General features: G+C 40.2%; 1 protein-coding gene across 1 annotated transcript in view; it reads right to left on the bottom strand.

The window, feature by feature from the left end:
- MAP3K2 (mitogen-activated protein kinase kinase kinase 2) overlaps positions 1-20,993 on the bottom strand; it is a 93,946-nt gene extending 72,953 nt beyond the window's left edge. Inside the window, exon 1 of the mRNA XM_007093096.3 lies at positions 20,917-20,993. The gene's annotated coding sequence lies outside the window, so the exon portion shown is untranslated. The remainder of the gene's footprint in view (positions 1-20,916) is intronic.
- Between the last annotated feature and the right edge of the window lie 2,500 nt (positions 20,994-23,493).

The following is a 23,493-nucleotide window of genomic DNA, read 5'->3' as shown; positions in this document are numbered from 1 at the left end:
AAATAAAATTTGCCATTGTTGGTCAGATATATCCTAATTGCAAGTATTCAAAAATTCTGAAGATGATTTCAAAGAATTTTCTCTAATAATATCAGTCACCTCTGGTTAAGAAGAACTGGATGGCTGGAGAGGAAGACTTTCATTGTGTATCTTTTCATACTTTTTGAGCTTTGTACCATATTATCTACTCAAAACCATACAAAATTCAAATTTAAAGAGAATTTTAAAACTGTTCCCAAAACATTTTAATAATACAAATAAAGACAATACACAGCCTCCCAGAATGATTAAATGTTTACCTAGATGCAATAAATTTGGTTAATTCTTAATAACTTATTAGTCACAACTCATAGTTATTTCAAATTGGTTGAATGATCACACCTCATATAAACTGGTAATCATTTGTAAACAGGCCTGCACATACTTAGAAGACAAAGTCTAATGTCCATCAAGTGGTCCCTGTTGACACGATAATCATCATTATTTAGGATTTGCTGCCTTCCTCCTATTAAGTCCTAAAAGATTTTTTAGTTAAAATGTTTCATCATTTCTTGATTGATATTTCAAAAGAATATGTGCTTTATTTGGCAAACCAAATTTGAGTTTTCACATTTCCTTGGGAAGCAGAATATGATCATAGAATGTTTTAGAGTCATAGAGGGATCTGAATTCAAAATCTGACCATTCTAAATGCAGAGCATCCATTTTTATGAAATTAGTAAATTCTGATTTTTCTTTTAAAGTATTATACAGAAACCGAATGTATTTATCATCTGTAACATTACTTCACACTCACATTTTATCTCTCAGTGGGTTATGCTCCCTACAAAAATAAAAACAGCATAGATCAGGGGGCTCAGTCATTTGAGTGTCCGACTTTGGCTCAGGTCATGATCTCACAGTTTGTGGGTTCAACCCTGCATTGGGCTCCTACTCTCAGTGCAGAGCCCACTTCGGATCCTCTGTCTCCCTCTCTCTCTGTCCCTCCCTGCTTGCTCTCTCTCTCTCAAAACTAAACAAACATTTGGAAGCAAACAAACAAACAAACAAACCAGCATAGATCAATGGAATAGAATAGAAAACCCAAAAGTGGACCCACAACTATATGGTCAACTAATCTTCAACACAGCAGGAAAGAATACCCAATGGAAAAAAAGACAGTCTCTTCAACAAATGGTATTTTGAAAACTGGACAGCAATACTGTAAAAGAGTGAAATCGAACCAATGCAAAAGAATGAAATGGTTCTTACACCATACACAAAAATAAAATCAAAATGGACTAAAGACCTAAATGTGAGGCAGGAAACCATCAATATCCTAGAGAACACAGGCAATAACCTCTTTGACGCTGTCCATAGCAACTTCTTACTAGATACATCTCTGGAAATAAGAGGAACAAAAGCAAAAATGAACTGTTGGGACATCATCAAGATAAAAAGCTTCTGCACAGCAAAGGAAACAATCAACAAAACTAAAAGGCCACCTTCAGAATGGGAGAAGATATCTGCAAATGACATATCTGATAAAGGGTTAGCATCCAAAATCTATAAAGAACTTACCAAACACAATACCCAAAAAACAAATAATCCAGTTTAAAAATGGGCAGAACACATGAAAAGACATTTTTCCAAAGAAGACATATAGATGGCTAATAGACACATGAAAGATGCTCAACATCAGGGAAATACAAATCAAAACTACAATGAGATATCACCCTCACACCTGTCAGAATGGCTAAAATTAACAACACAAAAAACAAAAGATGCTAGCGAGGATGTGAAGAAAGCGGAACCCTCTTACACTGTTAGTGGGAATGCAAACTGCATTTCCAGGGTGGAAAACAGTATGAACAGTATGGAAGTTAAGAATAGAACTACTCTAGGGGCACCTGGGTGGCTCAGTAGGTTAAGTGTCCGACTTCGGCTCAGGTCACGATCTTGTGGTTCACGAGTTCAAGCCCGGTGTCGGGCTCTGTGCTGACAGCTTGGAGCCTGGAGCCTGCTTCCGATTCTGTGTCTCCCTCTCTCTCTGACCCTCCCCCCTTTCATGCTCTGTCTCTCTCTGTCTCAAAAATAAATAAACGTTAAAAAAAAAATTAAAAAAAAAAAAAAAAAAGAATAGAACTACTCTAGAGTCCAGCAATTGCACTACTAGGTATTTATCCAAAGGATACAATAATACTGATTCAAAAGGATACATGCACCCCAATGTTTATAGCAATATTATCAACAATAGCCAAATTATGGAAAGAGTCCAAATGTCCAGCAACTGACGAATGAATAAAGGAGATGTATACACACATACACACACACACACACACACACACACACACACACACACACACACAAAACACACAAATGGAGTATTACTCAGCCATAAAAAAGAATGAAATCTTGCCATTTGCAATGACATGGATGAAGCTAGAAAGTACTATGCTGAGTGAAGTCAGTCAGAGAGAAACACACACCATATGATTTCACACTTATGTGGAATTTAAGAAACAAAACAGATGAACATAGGGGGGAAAAGGAGACAAACCATGAAACAGACTCTTAACTATAGAGAACAAACAAAGATGCTAGAAGGAGGGCGGGTCAGGGGATGGGTTAAATGTTTGGTGGATATCAAGGTAGGCACTTGTGCGAGCACTGGGTGTTGTATGTAAGTGATGAATCATTAAATTCTACTCCTGAAACTAATATTACACTTTATGTTATTTATAAAAACTTGAAACTAAACAACAACAACAACAAACAGAAAAACAGCAAGCACAGTGGCTAACACTCAAACTGTGCAGCCAAACTGCCTGAGTTTGAAATCCACATCCGCCACTCACTAGTTGTGTGATGTTAGGCAAATGACGCAATCTCTCTTTGTCTTAGTTTCCTTATCTGTAATACAAAGATTTTTATTGGTGTATTAGATGTAATACCATCACTGGATTGCCATGGGAATTAAACAAGTTAATGTTTATAAAGTGCTTAGAAGGAGCCTGGCATACAATAATAATTATACAAATGTTTGTTAAAATTAATTTGATATACTTACGGGGTTTTTTTTCTTACTCTTAAACCATACTGAGAATACTAGGAAATCTATTTTAAATGTGTATGAATCTTAACTTTTTCCTGAATTAGATTATCCTGAAGAAGAGGGTAGCTCCTAAATCAATACTCTAACGAATCTAAGCTTTTCAAAAACTCTCAAATCACTGTAGGCTGGTGTAGATATGATATCTGCACCCTGGTTATCATTCCCTGGTATTTCTATCAGCCACTAGAAATAAAAGATTGTAATTGGTTTGCCAAAAACATTAGTCAATGGTTCACTGATAATAATAATAATAATGGCTCTCAGTGCCCATTTCCTTATAATGTAAAATGGGTACAGTACCCACTTCATATGATTATTATAACGTTTGAATCAAGTATTTGTAAAGCAGTTATTAGAATACTAGAGCTTAGTGAATACTCAAAAAATAGCAACTAACATTTACTAAGTTCAGCATCGGAGCCCAGACAATCCTGTTCAGCATCCACTCTTACAGTCTACATTATACTCTCATTTGTTTATCTGTTCCATCAACATGTAACACCTGCCTATTGTGTATGCTCCCCTCACTAGTCACCTGAACTTTTTAAATGATGAAATACCAAATTATATAATACTAATAATGTCTTTTAAAATTCTAAAGTCTTTCCAAAGCTTAGAAAGGCAAATACTTATACTTTAATACTGTTATAATAAAATCATGACCAGGTTTATGGTCAAAACAGGATTATATTGAATATACTCATTCTGCTGGTAGGAGCTGAACACTTTCTGTTGCTTATCACATAAATCAAAACTCCCAAATAATATCAAACACAGTACTCCTCCATCAGAATTCTGAAGTCAGTATACATTGTCAGAATCTCAAACTCCAACATAAAACCCCAAGGCTAGCCATTTTCATCAAACCAATTCCCATAAACCCTTTCATTTCATGCTTTGTAAAAAGGTTGTATATGGGCACCTGGCTGTGTCTTCATTATTGTAAGCTCCTTGAGGACAAGAAATATTACTTACATATCTTTTTTTTTTTAATGTTTGTTTTTTTGAGAGAGAGAGAGAGAGAAAGAATGGGAGTGGGAGAGGGACAGGGAGAAAGGGAGAGAATCCCAAGCAGGCTCCACGCTGTCAGCACAGAGCCAGATGTGGGACCTGAACTCACAAACCATGAGATCATGACCTGAGCTGAAGTCCGACACTTAACCGACTAGGCCACCTCGACGCCCATACTCATATATCCCACAGCACCCAATTGTACCTGGCAAGTCCATTAACAAATACCTTAAAATAAAGCCATGTCAAATCTGAGTCTCCTTACAACCACAACATTACACAGCACACATCTGTTTAGTCAATCCAACCCACCTGCCTTTCCCAAAGGACTTAACAGATCCCACCTCCTGGTCCTTGACTTCTGCCTGTCGTTTGAATGCTCATCTCTCCCTCCTCTTTAGGAATTCTTACTCTTAACATCCATATCAGAACAACTTATTCAGAAAACCTTCTCCAGTTAACTAAATTGCCACTACGAGCACTTTGCACACAATTTTCCCCATTTCTGGGTATCCAATTTGTAGATTTCTTAAGCTTTTTTGCCAAATGTGGCTTTTGACATATTTTCATTAGGTTAAGCTGACATCTAGGTATGTTTCATTCCTAGTAAATCAAAGTATTACTGCTATCGCAAATTAAATATAGCTTCAGTATTTGGATATTTACATATACTACTTATACTTTTGTAGTCAATTTTATATTACTTATAATGTGCCCATGGTACTTTGTACATATTTTACTGTAATATACTCATATGCACATAGGAAGGGTAACCATATGTCCCAGTTTACGAAGCACAGTACCAGTTTATTTTTGTTGACCCAGGATAATTATTAAGACAGTCTCCTTCCACTCTCCAAAGTAGCCCACTCTGGGTAATAAATTATACAGTCACCCTAATGTGTCTCTCTCCCTTTCACCAGAATGAAGTTTTATAATTATAGAAATAATGACCAGCTGGGGAGCCTGGATGGCTCAGTCAGTTAAGCATCCAACCAACTCTTGACTTTGGCTCAAGTCATGACCTCATGGTTTGGGAGTTCTAGCCCCGCACGGGGCTCTGTCCTGGTAGTGCAGAGCCTGCTTGTGACTCTTCTCTCCCTCGCTCTCTGCCCCTCCCCCACTCGCTCTCTCAGAATAAATAAACTTAAAAAAAAAAGAATGACCAGTTTATCTGTTTATCTTCAGTGGTAATGCAGAAAAGGTAATTAAACATTTTAGAAATATTGTGCATGTGAACAACTAAAATGTATTAGATTTTTTAAAGGCCTATTTTACTCATTCCCTCTGACATTCCTAAGGTTTTCAATAAATATTCACTGAATTTTAAAATTAAAATAAAAACCAATATGAGTATTTCCATTCAAAAGCTTAATTATATACTAACGGCACAATAAAACACATCATCATTTATAAAACATCCACATAGCCCTTTATATCTGATTATATGGCAGAAAACTGAATGGAATAATATCTTTGAAATGCTGAGGGAAAAATACTGCCAATGTAGATTTTCACTTGCAACTAAAATATCATTCAAGAACAAAAGCTAGGGGTGCCTGGATAGCTCAGTCAGTTAAGTGTCAACCCTTGATTTCAGCTTAGGTATGATCTCAGGGCTTGTCAGTTCGATTCCTGCATTAGGTTCCGCGCTGACAGCATGGAGCCTGCTTGGAATTTTCTCTCTCCTCTCTCTGCCCCTCCCTGGCATGTTGCACACTCTCTCTCTTTCAAAGTTATTTGTTTATTTATTGAGAGAGAGAGAGAGAGAGAGAGAGAATGCATACACACAAGTGGGGGAGGAACAGAGAGAGAGGGTGACAGAGGATCTGAAGTGGGCTCTGCGTGGACAGCAGAGAGCCCAATGCAGGGCTTAAACTCAAGAACCATGAGATCATGACCTGAGCCGAAGGCAGACGCTTAACCAACTAGCCACACAGGCACTCCTCTCTCTTTCAAATAAACAAATAAATAAACTTAAAAAAACAAAAACAAAAAAAACAATGAGACACCGGGGTAGCTCAGTCAGTTAAATGTCCAACTCTTGATTTCAGCTTGGGCCATGGTCTCATGGTTTATGAGTTAGAGACTGAAGCTGGCTCTGCATAGACAGTGAGAAGCCTGCTTGGGATTCTCTGTCTCTCCCTCTTTCTGCCCCTCTCTTGTTCATGCTCTCTCTCTCTCTCTCAAAATAAATAAATAAACTTAAAAAAAAAAAAAAAAAAACAAGAGCTAAAGATTTCCAACAAATAAAAATTGTAATTTATCACCAAAGACCCTTAATTGAGAAACTTCTAAAGGATATACTTAAAGAAAAAGGAAAGTGAGGAGCGCTTGCGTGGCCCCTCTGAGCTCAACTCAGGTCATGATCTCATGGTTCCTGAGTTCAAGTCCTCCCTCCCTCCTTCTCTCCCTCTCTCCTCCTCTCTCTCTGCCCTCCCCCCACCCCTTGTGGGATTCACTCTCTCTCACCACCCCTCTGCCCCTCGCTTACTTGCACACTCCTGCTCTCAAAAAAAAAAAAAGAAAGAAAAAGGAAAGTGGTTCCAGGAGAACAAATGTTAGCAAAAACCTGGCAAACATGATAAACCTAAACAAATATTAATTGTATGAAACAAGATTAAAATGCTTAATTCGAGGGGCACCTGGGTGGTTCAGTTGGCTAAGCATCTGACTTCAGCTTTTAAATTAAAAAACGTTTTAAATAAATGTTAAAAAAAATGCTTAATTCAAGGAACTGAAAAGAACAAGGTAGAATTACAAAACTGAACAACTATAACAAAGGGAGTGATTAAAGTTATTCACCCATAGTGGCCTTCTTCTGGAAATATGTCCCTTTGACCATCCCCACCTCCAACCACCCACTTGATTACCTAATATCACCAAACTAGCACAGTGTGGTCCCACATCCCTCGCCATACTGATGGCCCAGAGGTAGGCAAGTGACCCAAGCAGAAGCAAACACAGACAATCTCTAGAAATTACAAATAGATAATCAAAAGCAAAGAGGAGGAATCAATAGGTACTGAGCTGTACTAATCAAGTGCTACGTGTCTTGCTGATGCCTACCTTTTATTTCTTCTCTATGTCTGAAAGGCTTCCTCTCTTTTTGCTACTTGACCAAACCACCTTTTAAGGACCTGGCTTAGGGGCATCTGGGTGGCTCAGTCCGTTGAGCATCTGACTTTGTTCAGCTCAGGTCATGATCTCACAGTTTGTGGGTTCGAGCCCCACATCAGGCTCTGTGCTGACCGCTTGCTTAGAGCCTGGAGCCTGCTTCAGATTCTGTGTCTCCTTCTCTCTCTGTCCCTCCCTCGCTCACGCTTTGTCTCACTCTGTTTCTCAAAAATAAATAAATGTAAAATTAAAAAAAATTTTTTTTAATTAAAAAAAAAAAGGACTTGGCTTAAGCCTTCCCTATTCCCCTCACCTGGTCATGAGGGTAACTGACAGAAGTAGAAAATAACTATCCACTGTGCACTGCCAGCGTGCTAAGGCATTTCACATACACTACCACTTAACCTTAATTACACTAGAATGACAGCACATACTGTCTCTCCACTCACCATGACAAAGAATCACCTTTCTTAAAAGATATTACCTCCTACACTAGCTTCCCATTCTATGTTTACATGTGTTCCCTGCAGGTAGACCACAGCATTCTCACATATTAGGAACCATGCCTTCTACTTTGTTCCTCTCATTATCCATCTCTCTTCCGTACACTTCTCCCCTCCCCTTTCAAAATATGTACTCTTCCTTTCTCATTACTACTAATTACTACTATTAATAAAGCTACTATTTATAACAGCTTGCACTGTGCTTATACTCTGCTAAATGCTTTACAAACATTTTATTTAATCTTCAGAACACTCCCATATGGAAGATATTATCTCCCCATCTCAGAGAAGTGGGAAAAGCCTTGAATTTAAAGACATGCTCTCTCACAGAATGAACCTAGATCTATAAAATACCATTCTCATCACAATCACATCTGTAGTTCCCCACCCACCCCACGCTCACCTACTGTGCCAGTCTGTACTATGTCAACTTGATTGAGTTTAAACTACATTTCCCAGAATCCTCTTCCCATATGGTTCCAGGTTAGAGTTAGCCAAAGGAGGAAATTACTCCGAAGATCAGGGTTAGATAGACAGGTGCAGTTGCCAGCAAATTCCATGTCTCTGCTCTCCCCTTGTGCATACAGCCTTTTCCTGATTGCACCTTGCTGACAAAACAGCAACCTCAGGGCTACCACCAAATGCTTGACTAGAAACCACAGCAGAGGCTATGCAGAAGCAACAGCTTTCCATAGACCTTCTACCAGCTCTACTGTGTGATTCTACTCCAGCAGCTGGGCATACCAGACTCCTCAGATTTATCTACAAACTTCGGCCCAAAGTACCACTGTTTCAGGAAGGCTGATTACTGACTTTGATCTGCCAATTCCCCCTTACAGACTCTGATTTCTGAGTTTCTCCCACAACTGTAGAAGCTCTTACACCTTACATAAATTCCTTATCCCATAATATCACAGCACTTCTCCTTCCCTAATTGAACCCTAACTAATGTAACTACTCAAGCCTCCTCCCAATCTAATGACCAATAAATCTCTGCAAACCTTCCTTCTGAGATCTTCCTGCAAAACCAAATCTAGGCCACTTGGTCCTTTCATAGCCTCCATTCAAGCCTTCTTTTATAGTTCTGCACAGCCTATCCTTGCTTCCAAACAGGCTGAAGTGTCCCTTATTCTAAAGAAACCGTATCTCCCTAATTGATCCTCCTGTTTCCAAAAAAGGAAGATTTAAGTGACAGAAAGCACTAGATCGGGCATCAGATTAGCATGTCAATATTAATTTATTAACTAAGAACAAAGTAAGCTAAGAACGCTTCAGGCACTTCCATGTTCTGTTTTGACATGTGAAGATGGAAGAACAAAAAACAAGGATATAGAAGGATTCTGAGAAGAAAAATATTTGCTGATGTGTGGTTTGTCCACTGCGAAATAGGGTAGCTTCATTTTTTTTAAGTTTATTTATTTTGAGGGGGTGGAGGTAGAGTGAATGGGGGAAGGGGAGAGAGACAGGAGGAGAGAGAATCTCAAGCAGGCACCATGCTCAGTATGGAGTCTAATGCGGGACTCGATCTCACGACTGCAAGATTATGACCCACACTGAAATCAAGAGTTGGACGCTTAACCCACTGAGCCACCCAGGTGCCCCAGAAGCTTCATTTTTTTATGTAATCATTTTGGGCTTATCCAAGCATATCCCTACATTATTTAAAATTTTCTAGTGGACATAAAAGAGTGCATGTACAATTTTTCCAATACCTTTCACCTTTTTCCAAAAAGATCTTCCCTCTCTTTTTGGCGAAAGTATTTCCAAAAACACATTCCACTAGTATTGGTTCCTCATTCATAACATGAGAATAATTCAGTTCTGTTATTTTCTAGGGCTCAATGTTTACTGGATTTTATCACTAAACTGTCCACAGATGATTCTGGTTTCTATCACATTATTCTGAAGTTACTCTTTCAACAAGCATTTTACTGAAAGTCTACATGTCAAGCACAATGCAAAGTATCTGGTTATGAAATACCTTTAAGAGATGTCATTCTAACAAATTAGTCACACTTAAACACAGCTATTTATCTTCCAAATGCTGCCCTATAACAAATATTCCCTGGACTACTGTCATCTCAACCCCCCAAGGAAGAAAACTTCCATTTCTTTTGAGTCTTTACTATATTCTGTTATGTTGTGGGTCTCACAGAATCACAGACTAGACAGGCTAGTCCTTAAGAAATCACCTGGGGCAACTTTTTCAAATTCAGAAATGTTGAAGTCCCTCTGTCACAGTCTATTTCTAATTAATGTCAGATTTAAGACTGAACTCAGGCTTTCCTACCTACCATCAATATTAAACAAACAGAATGGAATACAGTTTGTGATACTCTCTTGAGGAAAACTCTAGGCAAGAAATCCCCCTGGCACATCCCTAAGTAAAACTCTCAACAGTAAGGAAGTATGCAATAGTTCATGGCTACGAGACATTAACTGCAATGCTGATTGATAACATGGATTACATGATCTCAGACCACATCACTAATCTACCCTTTCCCAAATCATGAGACAAGTTTATATAAGCAGAGACATGGTGGTTTGGGGGTAAAGCCATTAGAATGCGGTCATCTACTATTTACAGACTAGATGGTTAATATACCATCTCTCAAAGTAGATTTTTATCAACAGTAAGGCAGAGCTACTTCTACATCTTTTGTTTCCTTATAGTGTCTAAACAACTCAGAAATTTTATATATAGTTTGACATACTGGTCATATTACACAATATTAGTAATTTTAAAAGGGAATCAACAGGCTATGTTTAAATGCCTAAACTGATTTAAAATACATTAAAGCCATCACATAAATCATGACAATCTCTCCTTAAATTAAATCAGGGACATTAATCTCATTACCTTACTGTATTAAAACAAAAAACGAAAACATTTTGTCTTAAAACTCCACAAATACCATTAGAATGTAGCAAGTCAAACCTAATTAGAATAATCACAAACTCATCAAATAATGAGAAACAAGCACTTTTATATCAAATCTAAAATATGACTTGAAAACAATTAGAGATAGTAATAGCACAAAAACAATTACAAACTAACTTCTTTAGGCTATAGATCTGTTCCCAGTGGCTTATAAAGTATCGATTCACATTTTTCTCATTGGCTCCTATTAATTTTCAAAAAAAATTTTCAGGTTGCCTGGGTGGCTCAGTCGGTTAAGTGTCCAACTTCGGCTTAGGCCATGATCTCGCGGCTTGTGAGTTCAAGCCCCACGTCGGGCTCTGTGCTAACAGCTTGGTGCCTGGGACCTGCTTTGGATTCTGTGTCCCCTCCTCTCTGCCCCTCCCAAGCTCATGCTCTCTCTGTGTCTCTCAATAATAAATAAACATTAAAAAAAAATTTTTTTTAAATAATAATTTTCAAACAGTTTTCCACAGCATTGCTTTGGTCATAGGGCTGTTCACAAATACTTGATGTTCTTCTTCTGGTATTTGGAAATACTGAACTTCCCCACCCTGTTCAATTTAGTTACAGCCATGAGACTTCCTCCGGCCAAAACACATGGATAGAAGTGGTGAATATTTCTTCCAGGTAAAAGCTTTAAAAGTCTGAGTGTACTTTCACACATTCTATTTTCATTCTATCCTGGTGTGAGAGTATGATTTATAATAAACACATATCTGCTCTTTGTCCTCATTTCTGGCAAAGAGCTCAGAAAAACCAGGTGTCTTTTTTCTTTTTTTAATTGAAGTATAGTTGACACAGAACGTTACCTTGGTTTCAGGTGTACAATATAGTGATCCAACAAGTTTACACTTTATGATATGCTCATCACAGGTGTAGCTAGGACAAGTAAGTGTCTTTTGTTATTCATAAGGAATCTCTTTAAGCCACACCTCAGTTTATGTTAATGGATGACTTTTGAAAAGCACTGATCGAGGGAAGCTGCTTGCCACCGGAACCATGTGATTAGAGGGTTGGAACTTTGAGCTCCTTCCCATGGCTTTTAGGGAGGGGAGAAGGGCTAGAGATTAAGCTCAACCACCAATGGCCAATGATTTAATCAGTCATGCCTAGGTAAGAAACCTCCATTTAAAACCCAAGAAGATGGGTCCTGGGGAGCTTCTGGGGTGGCAGACACCTGGAGGTGCTGGAAGAGTGGTACACTGGGAGAGAGCATGGAAACTCCACAGCCACTTCCTTTCCCCAAACCTTGCCCTATGCATCTCTTCCACCTGCCTGTTCCTGGGTTATGTCCTTTTATAACAAACCAGTAATCTAGTAAGTAAAGTGTTTTCCAGAATTCTGGGAGTTGCTCTAGCAAATTAACTGAACCTAAAGATTCCCAAAGAATGGGAACCTCTGATTTACAGCCAATTGGTCTGAAGCACAGGCAACTACCTACCATGCCACTGAGCCTGAAGGGTAGACAGTCCCCTGGAACGGAGCTCTTAACCTGTGGGATATGACCTTATGTCTGGCTGCTATCACAAAATTGTTTAAGGTATGGAAATGCCTCCCACACATACATATTTGGTGATCAGAAGTGTCAAAAGTATTGAGTGTGAAGAGGTTCAGAATGAGCCTCCTTCAAATATGCCACTTTGGCTTATAGATTACTTTGAACTGAAGTCAATCAAGGTCCAAAAGACTCAGGAAGAGCTTTTTACCTCCCCTTTAACAGCCTAAAGAATTTAGATTGGGGTGAGGGGGAGGGTGCCTGGGTGGCTCAATCGCACTTAAGCATCAGCCTTCAGCTCAAGTCATGATCTCAAGGCTCCGGAGTTCAAGCCCTGCATCGATGGGGCTCTGTGCTGACAGCTCAGAGCCTGGAGCCTGCTTCAGATTCTGTGTCTCCCTCTCTCTCTGCTCCTCCCCTGCTCGCGCTCTCTCCCTCAAATATAAACATAGAAAAAAAAAAAAAAAAAGAATTTAGATAGGTCTGGTCTATCTGAACTATCACCAAAAATAACTACAAAGAATATGGGGTAAGCATGGTAAACTGGGTGGGGGAAGCTGACAGGGCCTGGAGATCAAATTCCTCAGTGTCCAACCTTCTCCACAAAACATGGCAAATATGTTTACCAAACATTTGTTCTTCCCATCTTCCCATAAACTGTCTTCCTCCCCTCCCTTTGAAGTCCCAAAAACCTACCAAAAACCTCTGCTCAGGATGGCATATAAGCCTCAATTGCCAGTCTGCCTGTGGGTCTCCCATCCTTGTGGGGCTTCTGTACATATATAATTAAATTTGTTTTTCTCCTGTTTATCAATCTTAAGTCAATCTACCAAATAACCAAGAAGGGTAAAGAAAAAAATTTTCCTTCCCAGAAAGCACAATACAAAAGAAAAACCTAGAGTGTTTTTTTTCTTTTACCTATGGCAGCCAGTAATGTTCCAGATAATGACTGCTCCCAAGGGAGGTCCCAAAGTGGGATTCAAAGTAAGAATGACAATGTTGAGCAGAAGCACGTCAACTGACCCTCAATGAACACATAGCATGAGCAAAACCTAAATCTTTGTTGTTTTAAGGCCCTGAGTTGGAGACTTATTGTTCATAGCCTATTCAGGATGATAGTCTAAATTTTAATCTTAAAAATCACACTAAAAATTCCTCATGTTCATTCTCATTTCAAGAACTGTTAATTTTTTTTTAATGTTTATTTTTGACAGAGAGAGAGAGAGACAGAGCATGAGCGGGGGAGGGGCAGAGAAAAGGGAGACACAGAATCTGAAACAGGCTCCAGGCTCTGAGCTGTCAGCACAGAGCCCGACGCGGGGCTCGAACTCACAGACTGCAAGATCATGACCTGAGCCGAAGTTGGACACTCAACAGACTGAGCCACCCAGGCGCCCCATCATTTTAAGAAATTTTATCCCTTCTCTGACCAAGTACATTAAAATCACTCCTATCACTTCTCCTAAATATCAGAAAAATTAACATACTTCCCATACCATTTACTTAAAATAGGCCAGGTTATTCTCATTCCACTGAAAAGTGTATTTACTTCCAACACAGAAATCATTCAGGTTTCCCCAAATATTTATCAGAACTCTCTGATTTAATTCTCTACAATTACGAAGAATGAGAGATAAGAATAATATCTATATTTGCGGGCACTTTTCAAAAATCACGTTGGCCCTACCCCCAAAAGATTCCAGCGCACACATTTCCAAGAAGGCTTCATGTAAACAACGTGGAGGCAGAGAGAAGGCTAAGGAACTCTTGCTCTAAAAGAGCCATTTAAAATCCCCATCTATACTATGTGACTATCAACAAGCCTCTTAATACCTCAGGGCCTCAATTTCCTAGCTCAAAACCAGGATACTATGGTCTACCACAGTCACATAAAAGTAATGTATGTAAAGCTTCTGACATGTAACACACACTCAAATATTACTTCTTCCTCCCAAGATACAATTAATGTGTGATATCCTCAACGCCAGAAGATATACCTTTATGAAACAAAAACAGAAAACTAAAGGAGAGATCTGGCTGAAATGCAAAACAAGGATAAGAGGAAAATAAGAAATGGGAAGTCAACTGCAGAATTAAAATATTCATGAGATGAAAAATATTTTTTTTAAAACACAGTAGAGGGCAAAAGAGCAGAACCGCCAATGTGGCTATGGAGATCAAACACAAGCAGCTCTCCTGGAACACAAAGTAAAATAACAGAGACGAAAACATTAAAAGATGATGACAAATATGTAAGATGGAGAATGGAAATCTAAAAACTATACACATTGCCAAAGAACCATAATACAAAGAAAAACCAAAGGATAAAAAAAAAAAAAAGAATGAACTGAAATAAAATTGAGATATTATGACTCTTAGCTTTCAATTTACATTCGCTATTTGTTTAAATATCTACATAATACCTACATCCATAAACTCAGAAGGCAAGGTATCAATAATTTCTCTTATCTAACCTCCTTAACAAACCAACTTGGCAAATTAACCAACACTCCACTCTCCCTATAAAACCTTTTGATAAGGGGCGCCTGGGTGGCTCAGTCAAACATCCGACTCTTGGTTTCAGCTCAGGTCATGATCTCACAAGGTGAGTTCGAGCCTCCATGTCGGGCTCTGCGCTGACAGTGCGGAACCTGCTTGGGATTTCTCTTTCTCTGACCCTCCCTGGCTTGCTCCCTCCGAAAATAAATAAATAAATAAAGCCTTCGGATAAAATGTTGAACATGCAATGTTAAATTTATCTTTTACCAAACCAGTACATTTCTGCACCCATCAATTTACCAAGAATCAAATGTGTTTACGCGCTCGTTATACAGTTTAAATATGATATAACCCAAGAAATTGTGAATGTGAAAAGAAAACTGTTTCTATGAGAATGAAGTTGAGTGTTTAGAAAGACTCAAAGGCTAGTTTTAAAAAAAAGAAAGTGTTGTTAAAGTGGGCATAGATGAACAAGCTGTAAGACTCGGAGAAATAACCATACAACTCCAGATGGATCACTTTAACTCAGACTAGTTTACATCTCTGTGTTCAAAAAAAAAAAATTAAAGTAATAATGTGTCACTTAATTCCCCTTATATTAATTTTTTTTTTAAATTAAACTGACCACCACCAATCTTAATCACATTAAATAGAAGGGCTTCTATAACATCAAAATAGGCATAACCTAAGTGAACTATGGGAAATTTTTACAATACCTGACAATGTTTACTGAACACTTTTTATATGCGAAGCACTGTACTAAACATATTATTTCATTAAACCTAATGACAAACCAATGAGTTACATACTATTCTCACTATTTTACAGATAAGTGAAGCATAGATAGGATGAACAGCACAGCTGGGACTCCCATTCAGGTCTGACTCCCAAATATATACTCTTAATTGATTACTAATTTTTGCTTCCTTATCTTTTATATATTTAATTTTTTTCAATATATTATAATCACAATCAGTTTACCTGTAAAGTTTACCAATTTTGTTAACTTAGTTCAAGTACTACCTCCTCTTCAAGGCCTTCTGAAGTGCCTTCCCCATCCTGATACACAGTTGGGTCTCCATGAATGGTACCGATAGTACTCTGGTAAAGCAATTCCAATTTTCTGGTTGCCCTGATAAAGCAGAGAGGCAGCATGGTGCGATTCTTAAGAGCACAGATTGTGAAGTCAGACTACCTGCATTCAAGTTCCAGCTCCACCATGCACAAAAAGTGTGAATATGGGCAGTTACTTATTGTCTCTGTGCTTCAATTTCCTAATCTGTAATATGGGCATAATAATAACTACTTCCTTAGGTTGTTAATAGGGAATAAGTAAAATCAGTGCATAGAACATAGAAATAGCTTACGTTTGCTAAATAAACAATACCACAAAAGAGAACAAAGAAAACTCAACCAATAAATAAAGAAGAAACATTCTGTAAATGATCAGTGATTTGGTAGGCACTTTTTAAGAATCTTAGGACACTGAAAAAGGAGGTCCCTTCTGTCAATTCTCTTTCAATAAATATTTGGCTCCAGGCATGGTGCTAGGTGCCCCAAAATCAACACAACACTGCCTCTGTTCTTGAAGAGCTAACTTCCCAGTGGAGGACACAGACATAATTCTAGAGCAATGTGGTGAGTATGATGGTAGAGGCAGGTGCAGTGGGCTTGAGAAGCATTCTGAAGTAGTAGTGATGAGGGGACCTAATCTGGGAATTATCCAAAGAATACAGATAAAATCATATCTTAAACAATTATTTTACTTTGTCATTATTAATTACTAAAGTCCACACAAATTACTAACTGCACAAATGGGAAAAATTACCTTTAGAAAAAACTCCCAAAGTTTATAAACTACATAGTGCTTATAAAATTTACGGTACTATGAATCTCAAACAAAACACTCTTGAGCACTTATAAGAAAGGCAGTGTGCTAGTTAGAGGAAGGACTCCCAAAGATTCTACCTGTTAGTTGGGAAGACAAAGTGTAACAAACTAACAAACAAAAAAAATTAAGGAATAATCTAAGGGTTAAGTAACTATAAAGACAACAAGATATGTTACAAAGCAAATACATGATTAACCACCTTAAAAAAACGCAGTCAACAAATGTTCCCAATAAATCCCAGAGATATAAAAGGCAAAAAAACCCACAAAATTACACAGCCACATTTCTTTCTTCTTCTTTTTTTTTTTTTTTTTAATGTTTATTTGTTTTTGAGAGAGAGCGGGGCAGAGGCAGAGAGAGAGAGAGAGGAAAACAGAATCCGAAGCAGGCTCTGGGCGGTCAGCACAAAGCCCCATATGGGGCTCAAACCCACAAACTATGAGACCATGACCTGAGCTGAAGTCGGACACTAAACCCAGCCACCCAGGCGCCCCCAGCCAAATTTCTTATAAACGTATATGTGTGTCTAGATACAGAGATATACCTCACACAACACCTTGAGAATAAGGGAAGGATTCTTTATTTCCATATATAGTTCATCCAACGTGTGGAAAAACTTCACATAAACTGTTTAATGAATTAAATCGTATTTTTAATGAGAAAATGTGTTACTTAAGTAAATCCTATTATGAAACCTTCTTTAAAACACTAACCTAAAAATAAATAAACCAATAACCCACTAAATGTCAATTAGTTGGGAAATAAATTCAATTTCATATTACATATACTTGATTTATTTCTACCTGGCTTAATTAAAATGAGGTTCACCTCTAAATGTAACCAACACTCCTTATTATCAGAAATTACAGTATTCATAAAGTAAGTCATAGAAATGTAATATACAGCATAGAGAGTACAGCCAATAATATAACTTTGTAAGGCGACAGATGGTAACTAGACTTATTGTGGGGATCATTCTGTAATGTATAAAAATATCAAATAACTATATGGTATACACCTAAAACTAATAGGATACTATGTCAATTATACTTCAATTAAAAAACAGAAATTCACAAATGTTTACTAACTTGATCATTATGAAATGAGAACACTGAGTGAAGTTTAAAAAAAACATATAATTCGGGGCGCCTGGGTGGCTCAGTCGGTTAGGTGTCCGACTTCGGCTCAGGTCACGATCTCACGGTCTGTGAGTTTGAGCCCCGCGTCGGGCTCTGGGCTGATGGCTCGGAGCCTGGAGCCTGCTTTCGATTCTGTGTCTCCCTCTCTCTCTGCCCCTCCCCCGTTCATGCTCTGTCTCTCTGTATCTCAAAAATCAATAAACGTTAAAAAAAATTTAAATAAAAAAAACATATAATTCTATTATAATTCTTGAACTTCACATAGTGGTCGTATTAGGACTAGAATTTAGATCTTCTGACAATCCAGTGCTCCTTGCCTTACACCATAAAAATAGACAGTTTTCTCAAAATGTTTTTTTAAATATTTTTCAGTGTTCTATTTTTGAGAGAGACAGAGAGAAAGACAGAGCAAGAGCAGGGGAGGGATAGAGAGAGAGAGGAGACACAGAATCCAAAGCAGACTCGAGGCTGTGAGCTGTCAGCCCAGAGCCTGACGCAGGGCTCGAACTCACAAACCATGAGACCATGACCTGAGCCAAAGTCAGATGCCCGACTGAGCCATCCAGGCACCCCTCAAAATGTTTTTTAATAAATCCATTCTTCCTTTATTATATTTCTGCTACCTCTGTGCAACAAATATTGGCTAAGAAAAGCTAAAACACAGACTGCTAACTGCAGTGTGGAAAATAGATAGACCTTACCTTCACCCCCATAACCAAGTGATCAAACTCAGCATCACAAATGATGGGACCTGACAACATATGACCTGATGGGAAGCAATATGCAGTACATGGCATCACTGAGGGGTTATTCTTGCCCAAAATATTTAATTTTAAACTAATCAAGCCTTTAAACCTAGCTTACAGTTAACTAATACAGGGAAACTGAATACACTAAATGACACCATAAGGGGGGGGGGGGAAATCAGACAAAGAAAATGTGACTCATTTTATAAGACAACTGGCTTGATCTCTTTTTAAAAAGCAACCTCATTTTAAAAGGGAGAGGTGAGACTGTTCTAGATTCGAAGAGCTCAAAGAGACTTAACAACCAAATGCAGTGAATAAACCTTGACAGGATCTTGGTTTGGTGTGGCTAGGTGTAAAACACCATAAAAGACCAGTACTATAAATAGATTTAAGTATGGATGATGTTAGATTACATTAAGGAACTACCAATAAGAAACTATCAACTAATTATTGATTAGAAAATATGAACTAAAAAAAGTGACAGTAATAGTATTTTGGCTATGTAAGGAAATGTCCATCTTTGGAAATGTATGCTGACATATTTACAGGGAAAGTGCCACAATGTTTACAGCTTAGTTTCAAATGGCTGAGCCAAAAATAATACACACATATTTATAGATAAAGCAAATACAGCAAGATGTCAACAAATATTGAATCTAAAGGGTCATGGTATGGATGTTCACAATTAGTAATTTCTCATATGCTTGAAACTTTCATAATAAAAAGTTGGGGGAGTGTGTTGAGGAGCCCGGTGAACTCCAATTCTAGAAGGGGAGAAAAGATCAACCTGAAATCAAAGCTGTGGCAACTGTCAAGAATCAAACATGACTGCAGTTTAATACAGCAACTATTAAATAGTTTACCGCTTTGGTAGCAGTAAGGTGAACTAAAAATGAAAGATTCATCTAAACCACTGCTTAAAAGATTGAGTACATAATGTAATCCAATTTTTAAAAATAAGCCTTTAACAACTAGTCTTTCAAAAGAGACACATGGATATCACAGCTAGATAACGATTCTATAATGATCTCACACTCAACATAATTCAACAGGACTCAACATAGTTTATATTTTAACCAAACAACAATTCAATCTGTGAACCAACCACTATCAACTCTATAATTTAACTTTTTCTCTACAGACAATACAAAATCATTCAACTACAAATTTTTTCAAACTGAAAATACACTGGATAAAATTACAGAGTACTGTAATTGGGCATCAGTACATTTCTCAAACATTCGCAACTGTGCGTGAAGCTTCAACTACTCAAAGGAATTTACCAATATTTGCTCTGTAAAGAGAAACGTAAAGGCTCTTTTCTTATTCACCAACCATAATCAAAGAAATAATACAGGCCAATGCTAAAATGAGAATTTTTAGTTTATAAACATTGATCAGTCACCACATACAAAGGAAAGGGGGAAAAATCACACCATTACAAGTTTCTATGATATTCTACACACTGAATTTTGACACTCAACTCAGAAATATTGCATAAGACTGCACCAATTACTAAGTATGTTCAGCCATTGCCACATAATTCAGCAACAAGTTTTGCAATAAGGAAATCTCAAGCTAATAACCCAAGTGCGAGTTCCCCGTATTTGTCAAGAACAAACTGCACAAGTAACATTGTAACTTTTCAAGAAATATGCAGTGTTACCAATTATTTTTCTTTTTTTAATTATCATCTTCTAATATGTATCAAATAGTCTTCACTATATTTCCTCTTAAGAAGAGTGAAATTTGTTTTCTGTTCAATCCTACCGCAAAAAAAGGTGAAGGTGCCCAGCGCCTTTTTAAAAGTAATTATTTAAAAGCAATAAAATGATTTGGCTAGGTTGCAGCAAAACACATCGAACAGCCTACGTTAGGGGCAAGTAAACTACATTACTCCCAGGAAGAAACTCTCCAGCTCTTCTCATTTTCCTCACAATTTTTTTTTTCAAGACACAAAAATACACTCCTACGGAAAAGACATCATAGTGGAATCAAGGCTTCCCAGATTACCAGTTGCATGACCTTGGGCAAATTCCCTAGCTCCCTGAGACTCAATTATTTTATCTGTAAAATGGAGAGACACTACCAACCTCATTGTGCTGAGAAGACCAAGTCAGACAATGCAAGACAACTGCCCGGCGCAGTTAGTGCTAGCTAAAGCGAGAAGGAAGAATCAACCCCAATCAAAAGAGAATCACAATGTGACAGTGCAAAGGCAAGCACTTTTTCGCTTACTGCATATATCTGATTCTCCCAAGGGACCAGATGCACTCTTGCTTCTAAAATCCCTGCAGAGTACATGTCTGACAGCTACCCAGCTCAGCAGTCTACTTCGCTCAGATCTGGGATCCAGGACAGGATACAGGGACCCCGAGATCTGCCCAACTGGAGCGGGACCACCACCCAGCGAAACCCCCGCCCGGGGAGCTGCGCACAGGCGGGCTGCGGCCCCCTTCCCGCGGCCCCCGCCCCACACATACACAGGCACGTACCGGCCGCTCCGCGGGGACGTAGGGAGCCGCAGGCCCGAGGAGGGGCCGCCGCTGCCTCCGAGCCCGCCCCTCCGCCCCCGCGCGGCCTGTCACCGCGCCCCCCCCCCGATCGGGGGAGGCCGCGGGCCCCCGGGGGCCGGAGGGGCGCGCGAGGAGTGTGGTGTGGACCGAGTCTCTCCTTCACATGGAGCCCGCGCCGGGCGGGGTGGCGGGCGCGTGGAACGTCGCGGCCGGCCGGGGCCTCTCGGCGCCCTTAGGTACTTCTCGCCGCCGCGGCCCCGAGGCCCGCGCGAAGCTGGGCAGGAAAGGAGGAAGCCGTGGGCCGGGCGCCGCCAGAGGCCGGAGAAGGGGCGGGAGCGGCGACTCCGCGGCTGAAGGTGCCCGGCCTCCCGATCGTCGTTCTAATCGTGGTTGTCGCCGCACGCCGCGCGACCCCTGAACGCCGCACCCAGCGACCGCACCACCTTCGTCAGGCGCCGCCGTTGAGGGCAGCCGGGCCGCCACTACACACGGACCCGTGACGTCGGGCGTAGCGCGGCGCACGTCACGGCCGGCTCGCTCCTGCGCGCACAACCCTCCGCCCGCCGGGAACGGAACCCGCCGCGGGCGCGCGCCCAGCCTACAGCGCCGCGCGGAGGCCAAGGGGAGCGTGCCCGCGCCTGCGCACTGGCTGGCTGCGCCCACGCACGCTCCGCTGCCCCCACCCGTTAGGCATTGCGGGGATTCCCAGTCCGGGTCAGCCCCGGCGCCAGCCCCGCCCCTAGATCACGGCCGCCTTCTCCGAGCGGGGTGCGCCGCGCACGCGCACGCGCGCCGCCATCCTCCGCCTCCGGGAGTCCTCGGCGCCCGAGACTTCCAAGCAAACCCGGGCGAGGGTTTCCTGCGTGGGCTTTGAGCCAGGCGCGGAGCAGCAGAGCAAGGAGAGGCTGCGACCGACTCAGTCTGTGACATGTCGTTTGCAGGCGAAAAGCCATCTGCCTCTTAATTTTCGGACTTCACTGCAGAATTGTTTTCTGAAGCACTTTAGATATTACTGTCGGCTTGTTAGCTAACTGTAAACCACCACCACCACCACCCCCTCCCCGGAGATCGGCCTTTTAAGTTTTACAGCTGTTCTCTGTTCAGTTCCTGTCACCGTTCTAGGTCGGCCCAGCAAATACTACTTCCCCAGTTTTAACAGATGTGGAAACAACCCAGAGAGATGAATTGACACTCACCCCTAGATCAAGTGGCAGAATCGGAAACCTCTCTTTCACTGAATCTTTCCCTCGTTCCCCATTGCCCACAGGATAAAACAAATTAATCGCGAGTGAATAACCTGTATGTATTCCGACTGATTTTAGCCTACGCCACCCTGAACCAGAAAGCATCTTTTGCACCCCCTCTCTTCTTTCTCAAGTACCCCTTAACAACTTCCTGTGCCTTTTTTTTTTTAACCTCGCTCTGCATCTACTTGGCTTCTGGGTACATTGTGGAGTCCACCTCCTTCCTGCCTATTCCAGACCACATTTCCACTCCCGGAGAGAGATGGGAGCTGCACCCGCCAGGCCCAGAGGTAGGCAACTGCCCCAACTCAGGAGGCCCTAGCTGCTCAAGGGAGCAGTACCAGGCCATGTTTACCACGCAGGCCATGTTTACCTGTGGATCTTCAGGGACATAGGAGAATCCTGCCCATCACACAGGGTGAGCTGAAACTTGCATCTGGGTAGCTATTTGCTGGAATGGAGGAGGGAGGAATGGGCATTCCTGGCAGAAGGACTCAAGTCTGCACAAGCTTGGAAGAACAGCCCTCTCCTGGAAAGGGCAAGAATTGCTGGCCTCAGGGTGTTTGGAGAGATGCAGCCAGTGGGTAAATCCAGAGGAGGAAGAGAGCAACCAAATGAGGAAGGAAGAGTGCTCAAGCAGGCTAACAATCCTAAGTAAGGAGATAAAGGTCTAAACTACAGCAGTGGCTGTGAAAGTGACCTGAGGAGTGTCAGTTGGGATGCATTCAGCTGCAAGGAACAAGACACCTGGCCCAAAACAGCTTCAACAGTGAAGTTTATTTTTTTATATAACAAAAACCCAATAGAGTGGTCCATAATTGGTTATGGCTGTGATTGTCATCTCTACAGTCATAAGATGACTCCCTCACCTCCAAATATCTTGGCCTCCTACTCAGGAAAGGGAAAGGATTCATATTCTCTCTCCCTCTTTCTCTCTCAGCTTTTAACTTTGGAAACAGGTTTAGATTTACAGACAGATTGAGCAGATAGTACAGAGAGCTCCCAGATATACCCCACCCAATTTCCCCAATTATTAATATTTGATACATTTTTCAGATTAGGGAACCAATATTATACCTTATCATTAACTAAAATCCATACTTTATTCAGATTTCCATAATTTTTACCTAATGTCCCTTTTCTGTGTCAGAATGCCATCTAGGATCCCCCATTACACTTAGTCCTCCTGTCTCCTTCGGCTCTGCTTGGTTACAATGTCCCTTGTTTTTGATGACCTTCACAGTTCTGAGAAGTAGTGGTCAGATATTTTGTAGAATATTTCTCCACTGTGGTTTGTCTTATGTGTTTCTTA

The sequence above is a fragment of the Panthera tigris genome, chromosome C1 (assembly GCF_018350195.1).
Source record: "Panthera tigris isolate Pti1 chromosome C1, P.tigris_Pti1_mat1.1, whole genome shotgun sequence".
NCBI lineage: Eukaryota > Metazoa > Chordata > Mammalia > Carnivora > Felidae > Panthera > Panthera tigris.
This window is presented reverse-complemented; position numbering and strand designations above follow the sequence as displayed.